Genomic DNA, 13,638 nt, shown 5'->3' with positions numbered 1-13,638 from the left:
GAAAGATGTAAAGAAAAGTACAAAGAGGCAACCAGCAATATCCAGAACATGGGAAATTCTACAAAAAAAAAGGACACAATTTCTTATACATATATGATATAGAAAATTATAGAAAATATAGAAATATAAAACATATTTCTATATTATATATAAAATATAATATAGAATATAGAAGTATAATTTTAAAATATATTTAACACATAATATAATATTTAATATACATAAGGTATATAAACATATATAAGGATAAAAAGGGAGGGACCCATCAAATTAAAAAAGACTTAAAAAACATATCAAACAAATGCAACTTGATATGATGAAGCTAATGTTAAAAATTTTTTTAATTGTTTTTTTAATGGAGGTACTGGAGCCCAGGACCTCGTGCATGTTAGGCATGAGCTCTACCACTGAGCTATTACCCACCCCCCCAATGTTAAAAATATTAAATGTGATACAATAGCCGAGAAGTAGAAACCATCCAAATGTCCACATATGGATGAATGGATATCTCTTTGATCTTTCTGGTCATGATCTAGGAGGCTTCCTCACTACTATTTTCCAAATCACTGAAGCTCCATAATTCAGAATAGAACTGCAGAATATAAAACTGCTTAGCTACAGTCTAGAATTGGCTTCTCAGTAACATGTATCCCACAACTCATGTTTCAGTCATCCAGCCCTTTTTGTTTCAATGTAGTTTTTGTTTGATTGTTTGTTTGTTTGTTGGTGTTTGGGACCAGGATCACAGGGAGCTGGCACCTTTGGCTTCTTCTTTTTGCTGTCTATGTGAGTAAAATATTGTCTAAGTCTAAAGTGGCTTATTGTATTTTTACTGGTTAAATCAGTCAGGCCTTGACGTTGCTTTGTCTTGTATGTATGAGCTTGACAGATGCTAATCTGTTGATTTCCTCCATGGTAATTGAGGTTTTGGTTTTCTTACATTTCTTGTCCCATGTTCCCATGTAAGTGTAGCATGGTTTAAAAAATTAAATCAATAGTCAATGTTTATTTTATTGTGATTCTGTAAATATTGTTTACTGCTGAACAATATTACATAATTACATTCCTTCTGACTGTGTTTCTTTTGCAGTTAACAGTTGCCATAGTTTTTCTTTTGCTTAGTTACTTTTTAATAACTATTGCTAATATTCAAAATGTTTTCTATGTATCTGTTAAATATCTAGCAATGTTTTTATTTCCCAAATAACCAAATATATCAAATAAGCTGTCACTATCTTCCCTTCCTGCCTTCTGTACCCTTAGTCTTCTTGCTTCAATTTGAATGGGCTGCTCTCTACACCTGGTGTTCAGGTGTTATTTTAGGACCTCCTTTTATCAGTCTTCTTTGAATTGCTCCTCTGTTTTCTAGAATCTTTTTGTTCCTTGTTCTTGGCTTAGTCTTCCATTTCACTGAATCATATCCTTCACTATCTTCCTAAGAAACTGTGTGGGAGGTAAACTTTTTGAGTTCTTACGTATTTGAAAATATCTTTATTCCACACTTATACTTATGCTTTATTTGGATAAGTATAGAAGTCTATGATAAAACTAAGTTTTATTCTGAACTTTGTGTACCCAACACTACTGTCCTCCAGCATCCTGTAATGATACTGAGATGTCTGATGCCATAGCTTCTTACTCCTTCACATATGACATGACTTTTCTCTCTAGAAGCTAAGATCTTATTTCTTTTATCCAGGGGCTCTGAAATTCAAAATCATTGCATTGGTACTTTCCCTCCATTCTACTGGACCCTTTGTGGGTACTTTCGATTTGGAGATTTATGTCCTTCTCTTCTGGAAAATTTTCTTACATTGTTATTATTTAAAAAATAATTTTCTATCCTTTGTTTTTTTCTGTTTTCTGAAACTCCTTGAATCATCCTCAAACATTCTTTTCTCTCCTAATTTTCATCTATCTTTCTGTTCTACTTTCTGGGGTATACCTTCAACTTTATTTTCCTACTCTTTTTTTGAATCTTTTATTTTAGCTCTCACATTTAAAATTTTTAATTGCTTTTGATCATTCTCTAACTATTCCATTTTCCCACCATATTATTCTTGTTCATGGATAGGCACCTTCTTTTAGCTCTCTGAGGCTATTAGTTAAATGTATAAATAAAATTTTTTAAAAATGTTTTTCTTCTCCTTCCATCATCTCTGTCTCTGAGTTTGTTTGTTTGTTTATTTGTTTGTTTGTTTATTTATTTATTTATTGCTTTGGTCTCCCTCTTTCACGTGGGATACTTTCTGCAAGTTCCTGGTGATCCTGGGCTACTTAGTCCTATGTAACAGTGAACATCAACCTGATTGGCAAATATGTGGGCAGGGATTTGGCTGGGGGGCCTTACTCTCAGGAGATTTTATTGGGAGACCATGAAAAGCCAATACTTGGAGGACTTCTCTTGGGAGCTAGTAATTTTTTCCAGTGAATCTTCTACCTAGGGGACATATGCCTGAAAGTTCCTTTCTGGGAGTGGGGTAAGGGAAGGAGACTGGCAGAGGGCCTTACTCTGAACATGTAGAGTTATACTTAATCACCCTGTTTTCAGCCAGGCAGCTGCCCTCTACTCTTGCTGAAATCCTTGAATTTGGAGATGTCGTGGTTCAATTTCTCTAGAGAAAAAACTTCCAGTTTCTAGCATGAACATGGTTGCCTGACTGTGTGGGATAAGGAGGGGATCTAGAGCTGTAATTTCTCCATAGATCTTTTTCAGCCAGTTCCCTAAAGTTTATCCCATGCTTCAAACTCACTTCTTGCAGAAGCTGCTGCCTCCAGGCCCCCTGCGTCTCTGGGCTCCATGGGGAGAATCTGCTCGCTCCTCACCATCAGCTCCCTCTCTAGGCCCTTCAAGTCTTAGTTTCCTCTACTTTACTAATTCACTTACCAGTCTTTGGCCACTTTCAGTCATCCAAAAATTATTGAACTCCCTTGTCCACTGATGGCCTCACTTCCATTCTCTGTATTTTCATGAGTCTATACCCTAAAAAGAGTCTGTGGAGCAAGAAGAGGAAGATAAAGATATACGATGAGTTTATTATCCCTAACTCGAGGTTCATACCTACTTAAAAAAGTGTTTCTGGTTTTATAAATATTACGTTCTAGAAATAATCAATATTAACATTCTGGTGTATGATATAATCACCTACTTTTTTAAAAATAAACTTTTTATTTTAGAATAGTTTCAGATTTACAGAAAAATCACAATGATGGTACAGAGTTCTCATATACTCCACACCCAATTCCTTCTATTACTAACATCTTACATTAGTGTGGCACATTTGACACAATTAATGAACCAATGCTGATACACCAGTATTAACTAAATCCAATCTTATATTAAGTTTTCCTTAGTTTTTCTCCAATGTTTTTTTTCTGTTGCAGGATCACATCCAGGATAATATATTACCTAGTTGTCAAGCCTCCTTAGGCTCCTCTTGACTGTGACAGTTCCTCAGATTTTCCTTGTTTTTGATGACTTTAACAGTTTGGGGGAGTACTGGTCAGTTGGGATTTGCCTGATGTTTTTCTCATGATCTGACCTGAGGTATGGATTTTTGAGGGAGGAAGACCATAGGGGTGAAGCACCAGTCTCATCACATCCTATCAAGAGTATGTCCTATCAACACTACTTATTACTGTGCATGTGGACCTGATCACCTGGCTAAGGTAGTTATTTGACAGATTTCTGCGCTGTAAATTTACTCCCCCTCTTTTCATACTGTTCTCTTTGGAAGGAAGTCATTACAGGCAGTCTACAACTTAAGGACTGAGGAGTTCTGCTCCACCTCCTTGAAGGCAGAGTATCTACACAAGTATTTGGGATTCTTCTGCATGGGAGATATATCTGTTCTTCCTCATTTGTCTAATTAGTCAATCATTTATTCATTTTACTATGGACTCCTAAATATTCATTTTATACTTTGGGTTATAATACAATAATACTTTATTTTCTTGCTCAAATTGTTACAGTTTTAGCCACTGGGAGCTCTCTCAATTGGCTCCTAGGTTCCTTTGTGTTCTTTTCCCCTCCCCCCATCATTGTGGAGCTTCGAGCACTTCCCTACTTTCTGGCACTATAAGATGCTCCTGGATCATCCTGTATATTTCCTGCCCCAGTTCTAAAATCAACCATTTCCCCAAGGTGACCTAGTTCTTTTGTTGGAGACTGGTATTAGAAACCAAGATCTGGACACTCGTTGCTACTGGGATGTCATTGCTTCTAGATCCTGTCTGCTTACATAGCAAGGAAATAGATGTGTGTATAGTAACCGATGTATATACACATATCTGTAAATATTTCCATATGTAACCATCTGTATCTATATTAAGCTTTTTTAAGTATAGACAATTTACAGTGTTATGCCAATTTTAGGTGTACAGCATAATGTTTCAGTCATATATATACATACATATATTCGTTTTCATATTCTTTTGCTCTCCAGGCTTTTGCTTCCTTGTATTTTTCTGGTCTCTCTCCAGCTGAAATGTCCCTCTGGAGGTTTACTGACAGGAATGCATCATCCCAGGTACTCCCTGAGTAACACACTCCTATTCTGCCAAAATCTATGCCTAAATGGTTAACTGGGTGTAAAAGGCAGGGCTTGCCTTTGCTGGGAGAGAGGAGTGCGTTCTCTACATTCTTCCTCACTGTAGACAAAGTTCTCAGAAGCCACTTTGGCTGCAGTGAGAGATAGAAGTATCCCTTAAATGGTGTGTTCTCATATCACCACACTCCACTGCCCGAGAAAACACTGCTATAAATAACACTTGGTCTCCTCATCAGTCCACCACAGCCTGGTTAGCCCAGACATGATAGAGACTTGGTGGGAAGAGGAAAAAGCAGAAAAAAAAGATAAAGCAGGAAAAGGAGAGGAAGAAGGATGATGGGGAAAGGGTAGTGATGATAATAATATATATAAATAATGATTTTAATAATTACTTACATTTGCAAAAAACTCTCACATGCATGGTCTCATTTATGAGGTATACCAACTCCAAAAAGTACGTATTTAGTTCATGTAAACTATCTCAGAAGTTGAATTGGCTTTTCTGGGTTCTAGACTCAGGAATAGGTACATGGCCCAAGGTGGGCCAATGAGAGTTGGTCCTGGGACTATTGGTAGACCTACTGGAAAAGGAGCATGTCCTTTTTCCATTGCAATTTTAAAATAAGTGTGGGTGGATGTTCAATATGTCTAGTTGTTTGTTTATTTATTTATATGCTTATTTATTTATATGCGTAGAGGCTGATCTGAAGGCAGTATTCCAAAAATGTTAACATCAATTAATTTTTGGTGATAGGATAACTGGTGATATTTATGGTTTTTACACATTTGTGTATTTATATTTTATATAAAGTAGTATATTACATTTATATTAACAGACTTCAGTTTTAAATGATTGTTTTTAATTTTCTTATAATATCCTTATGTTATAAAATAACATACATACATAGTAATATGTTTATAATATATTATTATCTAAATAATAGATTAGTGTAATTTTTACAGTAATATAAGACAGAAGTCCTTTAACCCCCTAGTGCCTATTTATTCTTTCCCTTGGTCACTGTCTCAAACCTAGTTATTTCACTATGCCTAGCAGGATGTGCATCCTTAATCCCAGGATGATCCAGTTTCCTAGAACAACTTTTTTGAAATAAAGTTTTTAACCTTTTCAAAGTAAAGTACTTAGAAAAAATTTTTTCAAAATAAAACATTTAGGAACTGAGAGGTTCTGTTGGTTTTGTCCATATCCCATCAGACGTTAGTCCTCATCAAAGAACAGAGTGCGGAGATGGGTGAGGCTCTGCTCTCTCGGAAGTGCTCTGGGCTGGCTATGGCAGGAGGGCTGGGGTGGATGTGCAAATTCTACTTGACTTTGTAGTCTTTTAGAAGGAGCTCAGTGGTTTTTTTCTGTAGCCCTGCCAGAGAGAGGAACAGATCACAACCCCCAAGGAAAGAGAAACAGCTCTTTCTGGGATTCTCTTTCTGGGATTCCCTCCTCCAGTGTTTATGAGAACTCTCCACAGACTGGGCTGCCCTTCCTGCCAGTCACCTGCTCAATCCGGCTCTCTCTCCCACTGGGGACACAGGCCCCTCCCTCAACTCCCCAAAGCACACCTAAGGCCAGGCTGCAGCATTAACAAAACTCCCCAACCCTGAAGAGTTGCCACTCATTCCAAAAGAAAACGGCCTTTTACAGTTACAACGGAGAGCCTGTTGCTTCACATTGTTCTGAATTGCATTGTCTTTTTTCCAGAATAGGTTTAAGTTTTATCCTTGCATAACCCAAAGTCTTATTAAAATATTTTCCTAAAAACAAAATGGATTATTCCCACAAGAGCAATTTGCTTCCACCTCCACAGGAGATAGAGGAACTGGATAAAAACCTCAACCCACGCAGTTTAGAATAGCAGTTTGTCCCTTTTTCTCACCATTGCAGTTTTCAAAATAGTAGGGACCACTTTCTACACATTTTAGTCACTACTTACTTAGAAACAAAAGCCTGAGTCTGACAGAAGGGCAGGGACTTGGCTGGCAGGGGACTGTGGGAGAGACTCAGGAAGAGGGAGGGAGGTCAGTGGACACAGAAACCACCAGTTTTCCCAAGACTGGGACTTTACATCTTGGAGTCAGATGTGGGAGAGAGGAACGGCGGCAGCCAGCAGTCACGGGCAGTTTGCCTAACCGCTGAGTGTTCTGAGTGTTCGTTATTTCATCGTTAAAGGAGGCACTTGGGATAGACGACCTCTCAGGCCTCTTCCAGCTCCCCAGACTCTCCTCCGCGAGGTCAGTGAGGCAGGGGGCTGGCTCCCCAGGTGTAGGTCTCTGCAGGCCTCTTCTCAGATTGCATCAGCGCTGCCTGCCTGCCTGCCTGCCTGCCTGCCCGCTCATTCTCCTACCTCCACAGGCGCCCACACCTCCCTCCTCCCCTCCCCTCCCCAAACTTCTTAGCCTGAGATAACACCCTTTTTGTTCTCTTGGTGACTCCACACCCATGGGGAGAGGGAATGAGGAAACCTTTGGGAAAGTGCCGCCTATCTGATGAAGGTAAGAGGTAAGAGGCTGCCCCTTGCTCCTTCCAGGTTCCCAAGGGCCCCCGCCCAGTTCAGGAGGCGTTTCTGGGCTTGGCTTCCTGGCAGGCGAGGCTGGCAGGCACTGGGGGGAGCTGAGGAGGGTGGTGGTGAAGGCCTTTGGCTCATAAATCTTCATCTGGGGATTCATTAGGGATTTTTTTCCAAGGACACCGCCAGGGAGGAGGTGGGTGTCACCCAGCGGCTTCTCATCAGACTCACGGTCAGGTCTAGACTGCTCAGCCTGGCATCTAGGATTCTGCAGAATCTTGCCTTGGCCTTCCTTGCCAACCCCCTCTCCTGCTATTCTTCCCAGACCCACTGAGCTCCAGCTCCACAGAACCACTGCTGTTCCCTGGGACATGTTATGCATGTTCACACCTCTGTGGCTACTTTGCTTATTCTGTTTTCTCTGTCTGGAGTGCCCGCTGCTATTTCTCTTCTCAAAGAACTCCTATTCATCCTTCAAGACCCTACTCAAAAGTCAGCTGCCACTTCAAAGCCTTACTTGACTCCCCAGACAGGGTTGGTTGCTCTGTGCTCCAAGGCATAGGGTTCCCTCCCTGGCTCATCACCCAGTAGGGTAATTACTAGGATTTGCATGTTTATCTTCCTCCTAGTTGCTCCTCTAGGGCAGGGACTGTGTTATTCACCTTTGTAAACCGGTGCCAGGCCCTAGTAAATCCTCAGGCAATGTTGGTATAGGAGCGAACATCATTTCTGTTGGATCTGTGGTATTTTTGAGGAACATTAAGAGAGTGCTGGTGTTACCATGGACATTTCCTGGCCCACAGTACGCTCTCTCTCTAGACAAGAGTCATTTATCTGTCAGTCTGTGTGTTCACACAGCATCAGTACGGCACTCCTCAGGTAATTTTACATCTGATTTATTTATTTCACACATTAACCTTCTGGGTGGTTATTGTAGTTACCATCATAAGATGAAGAGACCGAGATGCCAAGAGATGAAGCAGCATCATATTCAAGAGTATGAGACATGCATGGCAAAGCTGGGAGTTGAACTCGGGCATTCTTGCTGCAAGAGCCACAAGATCCCTGCCTACAACAGAGATTCTCAATAATTGGTCTTTGAATCAACAGATCAGTATCCTGGGATACTGGGAACTTGTTAGCCATGCAAATTATTGGGCCCCATCCCAGACCTACTGAATCAGAAACTTCTAGAGTGGGCCCAGTGATCCGTGTTTTAACCACCTGCAGGTGATTCCGTTGCTAGTTTTAAGAACCCAGACATACATCATAACTACTCCACTGGCTGCCCAGAGCCAGAGGAGGGAGCTCCAAGGCAAACTTTTACCCCTAAACAATCATGGCAGCGGGGATGGAAACCTAGCAGGTCCAGTAGAAGGGAAGAAAACGCAATGGCTGGGAGTTAGGAGTCAGAGTTCTAGTCCCACTAGTTCTGCAATTATTGATGGTGACTTTGAGCACCTCTCTGGGCCTCAGTTTTCTCACCTGTAAAATGAGGATGTTGACTAAATGATCTCACCTCTAATTTCCCTTTACATTCTATTATTCAACTCTCCTTTGGAATAAACTGTTGTCTACACCAGGAATGGAATGCAGACAGAGTACGAGTGCTCATTTTTAATGAATTTTTCCCATACTTGGAAACTGATCGGTTTCCAAATTCCAAATCCCTGGACCAGCTATCCTCTGTCTTCTTCCTTAGGAGCTGAAAGTGAGAGCAAACATTCAAGTTGACTCATGAAACTTTATTAGGCAAAAAATAGAAAATCATTTGATACTGATTTAGAACCCCTTCCTTTGCCTGAGGCTCCTCACACGGGCCTTTTCCCTGGTCTTTCTCCTGTCACCTGCTTCCCCGCTACAACTCTGCCAGACCCTCTTGTTCATGAGACCGTGTCCCAGTCCCTCTGTGAGCTCAGGTGCATTTCCTGCTTCTCTTTATGGGTTTGCCCAATTCACAGGCCCTTGCTTACTTACCGAGGAAGGGTGAGGGGCGATGTGTCAGGATGACTTCCTAGGTGCACCAGGGGCTTGGTGGCCTAATGGGGGAGCCCCCCTGGACACACTGAAGCCCTATCCTACCATTTTCATGTGGACTGAGCACTCTCCCTGGAGCACAACTAATAGTGGGTGGGGCTGTGCCATTGGGTACCCGGTGGGGCCCAGCATTTAACTGGCAGCTGGAAAACCTGTCTACAGCAGGCTGGGAAGAAGGAAGACTGCCTCTTGCCCCTTTGAGATGATGACGAAAATTCAAGGCAAATAATTGCGTTGTAAAAGTAGAGTCCTGCATCAAAAAGGTGTTTTGCAGAATTTTAACCACTCAGGACCTGGGTGTCAGCAAGAGAACACGTCTGAGCTCTCAAGTCCGGAGGGGCCGTGAGAACATGAACAGTGTTAGAAGTTGGTCAAAGTACACATCGCCTTCAGCAAAAACACACATGTCACGTAAATAGCCCAGTGTCTGTCAGATCAGCATCATGCTCAGAGACAGACTTTCAGCCTGAGGTTTCTAAGGTCCAGGAAAAAGTCTAAAAAATGCAGGACATCAAGTGTTGCTGGCAGCCCTTGGGTTAAAAGCCAAAGAAGGTGATTATGAAGCAAGGCCCCAGGAAGAGCAGGAGCCCGTGTTGAGTCTTCATCAGCTGAAGTTCAGTGAGGCTTGCATGTGACCCAGGAAGGTAGCTACCTCTTGGATTGAGCATCTATGGTCCTACCTGTTAATAAAGAGTGTGTGTGTGTGTTCCAAACTCATCAAATTGTTTGCATTAAATATCTTCAGTTTTTTTTATGTCAATCATACCTCAGAAGAATGGTTTTTTGAAAAAATATGTATGTGAATTTGTGTGTAGCTGCAGCTTCTAATATACCCTTTAAATCAGCATACATTGTCAGTGGTAATTGATCTCAGCCCAGTACCCTGGAGACCTGTGTTAACACCTTCTGCTGATGGCTGCTGTCTTTGCCCGTCCTGAACCCCCATGGTGGGCCTGGTAGTTGAGTTCAACTTGGAACCTGCGGACCTGCCTCAGTGGCCCTGAGACCTGCCAGGATCCAGAGGGCTTGAAGGCCTGGACAAGACCGAGGTGTAGGTTAGACTTTCTGGGACTGTTTCAGAATGCAGTCTGCTCCTGTCCCAGCTCAGCCTGAAACTGGGCTGCTCTCCTGCAAGACGTCGGTTAAGGGATTATTCTGCATCTGTTCAGTATGGATTTCAACCGCACTCCTTAGAATCTCCTAAGCATCTTACTCTCAAGCTTATATGACTTCACAGTTGACAGAGCACTCATTTCCAGTGTTGTTTTGCATTCAAACATTGGCCAAGCCCAAACACCTTGGTCTTTTGGTTGCTCCTGAGATTGTACAGAAAAGAGATGTGAGCTGTAGTCTGAATGAGCTGATGCAATCTAGCTGTGGGCAGTTTGGCAAGTCATTTTGTTTGCTGGGCCTCAATTTTATCACCTGTAAAATGGGGGTGTTGTTTCAGATGCCCTCTGAGTTCTCCTAGCCTTAACATTCAGAGATTCTGGAGCCCACCTTGGCCAAAACAGAAGGCTCAGAGGCCCTATCCATCACCACACAATGCCCAAGTGGAGGTAAAGAGGAGTGCATGCAGTCGGTGTCAGGACAGTGGGGAGGACTCTGGGCCAGATGAGTACTTTCTCTTTGTGGACTTAGATTTGAGGAGTGCCTGTTGGGTGGGGCCTGGCTGGAAGGAGTGAGACAGCCTCCCCCAGACTTTCCCCCTGAGTGGTTGCCTCACAGGCTGTTACGTAGCTCTCCTTACCACTTTCCAGGGTGGGGCAGGGAAGGGCAGATGGGTAGCAGCTGATGCAACAGACAGACACAAACCTGTGTTCTTCGAAGACTAAGCAAAGTTTGGTTAGCCGGGCCAACCAGGCTGCAGCAGCAAGGTCCTGCTCTTCGCAGAGTTTCAGCTTCCTTTTCTCTCCTTATAACTTAAATGGGGTCCACTCTCTGCTCATCAGAGCCAGTGATTGATAGTTTGTGTTAGGGTTTACCCACATCCATTTACTCGTGGTGCTCTTTAACCTGCAGCTGAAGACAATATCCTTGCTGGCTAGGAATGTGTACACGCACAAGTATATATACCACACCCACACCCACGCACACACTGTGGGGTCATCCAGAAGTAAAATAGTTGTTCTGAGAATCTGCTCCCACCAGACCATGCTTCCCACGAGCTCTTCCAGGAGGAAATGGATCCAGTCAGAAGGAGGAGAGAGCTTTAGAAGATCTGGACGTTTCCTCTGTATTGCCAAAGCCTCAAAATATGCCCTTGGGAAGGCCATTTCTACTGAAGTCCTCGTCTATCAAATATAAATGAGACTCAGGGCTACTTCCCATCTTCCAGGGATCTGGATGCCCCAGACACAATAACTCTTAATCTTTTAATTAAAAAAAAATTCTGTGAGAGGGAAAGAAGAGAAGGTGTGTCAAGTCCTTGACAAAAGGAAAATTGCAAAATATCACTCAAACTAGCTTGATAATGAGCACTTCCATTGTAAATTGCAAAGAATTTTGTCTTACTAAACCCATACTTCAAAACTGTACATATCTTGTGAACGGCACAAGAAGGAAAGACTAAGTACAGTTAGGCCCTATGTCCCTCGTAATCATAATTTACATTGCAGTTACTATGTGCCAGGCCCTGTGCTAAGTGATTTATATGAATTATCACATTTTATTCTCATGAAAACCCTATGACATAGTCTGTTATCATCCCCATTTTACAGATGCAGAAACTGAGGCACAGAAGTTTAAGTAACTTGCCCAAGGACACAAGGGCTAGCAAGTGGTAGAACCAAGGTATATTAACCTGGGTCCTCTGACTCTGGAGCCTAGGCTCATAAACATCTGAAAACCCCACATATACAAATAGAGAATTTAAGTTGGATAGAATCCTTTAAGTTACAAAAGATCCATCAGAATGTTCTCTAAACCCCTAATTGCTCTGTACCTTCAGTCAATAAAATCCATAATTTTATTTTCTGGAGTTCATTTTATGTCCAAATTTTAAGGAACATATTTTTTGAGTATAACATATAGCCTTTTGCTCTTTGAGAAGGGTCACTCCCAAACCTTTCATCATCAAATCAGTTCATTTTAATAGTGAACAACTGACTTATTTTCTTATTGGTATTGAATAAATTTAGAAAGCGACTTTGGGCAAGGTAGTTATAATGTAAGTATGAATTTTATAATTATCCATTTGTATATATTCATACATAATCAAATTTAATCAAAAGGACAGCCTGGAAGAGTGAAATTATAGTGTTTTCATGGTGGAGCAGGAGCTGGTGGTCTTTCTTCTTGAATCAGCCATCGGCTTGATTTATATATGTTTTATCTCATTAACCTTTATGTCATGGAGATAATTAGTAACTCTGGAAACTGCAAAACACACTTGGAGCTGTCCCGTAGCTCTTTAACTTTGTCGTGCACCAGATTAAACTGGACCCAATTATTCCAAACCATAGAAGACATCTTTTGAAAGGCTTTGCCTTCTTCATTTGGAATGGCTTACTGGAATGAAAATCAAATTTTAATGTGGATCCTGACTTTTCTCTTTTGGCCGTACATCATATCACATCAAAACCATTTGAATCCTTAAAGCTCTTGCTTCACAGAGAGACAAACATATGCAGATGGTTGTGATTACCCCTGTTTGGGTAAAGTTGTCCCAGGACCTTATGGAGGGTCCCAAGTTCTCGCTGCCTGCCTCCCGCCTGCTGGTGAGCATCAGGGCAGCCGTGCTGAACCCAGCCTGTTCAGGAGGCTACCGTCTTGAGGATGCAGAAAGTCTCTCGGATGCTAACAGTGCTGCAGGCATCCTTCTCCTTCCCTGTCCCTGTTCTCCCTTCTGGAATGAAGACTTTTGTGGCACAAGTTATTATAGCCTATCTTCCCTTCCAGTTTTCTATGGGAGGATTCCGAGCTGCCTGGCCCCCCATTTCTTATGGCTGGATTGGTGATGGCTTAGGATGGAAGGATGGTAGAAATCAAACAGGCTAAATTAATCTACATAAGAAAAAGCAGGAAGCTACTCTCTGGAGAAAGAATGGCCTGGGTAGGCTTTTAAGTGGGACTCCTAGTGAGAAAAATGGCCTCTTCATCAAGAAACTGCTCAAAGATTCACATGATTTTTAAGACATTAGGAGTTCAACTTATGTTTCTTTTGAATAGGACACCACATGAAGATGGAACTTCATAAGGGAGGAAGAAGGCTCAGGCTTTATTCAAGATATATTTCAAACAATTTTCTAAGAGAGGAAAGTGATTTGGGTAGAAAAATCCAAGATGATGACTTGCAGTGGGGGTTTCTGAATTTGCATGGTCTTGGAACAGTACTATGAAGTGTAGGGAGGGTAGAGAGGGGCTTGTGGGATGAATATTATCAGGTGGTGGTCCTTGGATTTGTGGGTGAAGTTGAGGTTTCTTTGGGGGTGATTTCACATGAAGGGAAAACTTCAATGCTGATACCAAACTTCAGTCTCTTTCCTTGGTTTAGTTTGAAGATGGACTAGATTGTTAACATATAGAAGAAT

This window comes from Vicugna pacos, chromosome 15 (assembly GCF_048564905.1).
Source record: "Vicugna pacos chromosome 15, VicPac4, whole genome shotgun sequence".
Classification (NCBI taxonomy): Eukaryota; Metazoa; Chordata; class Mammalia; order Artiodactyla; family Camelidae; genus Vicugna; species Vicugna pacos.
The sequence above is the reverse complement of the archived record's forward strand: the minus strand, read 5'-3'. Positions refer to the sequence as shown.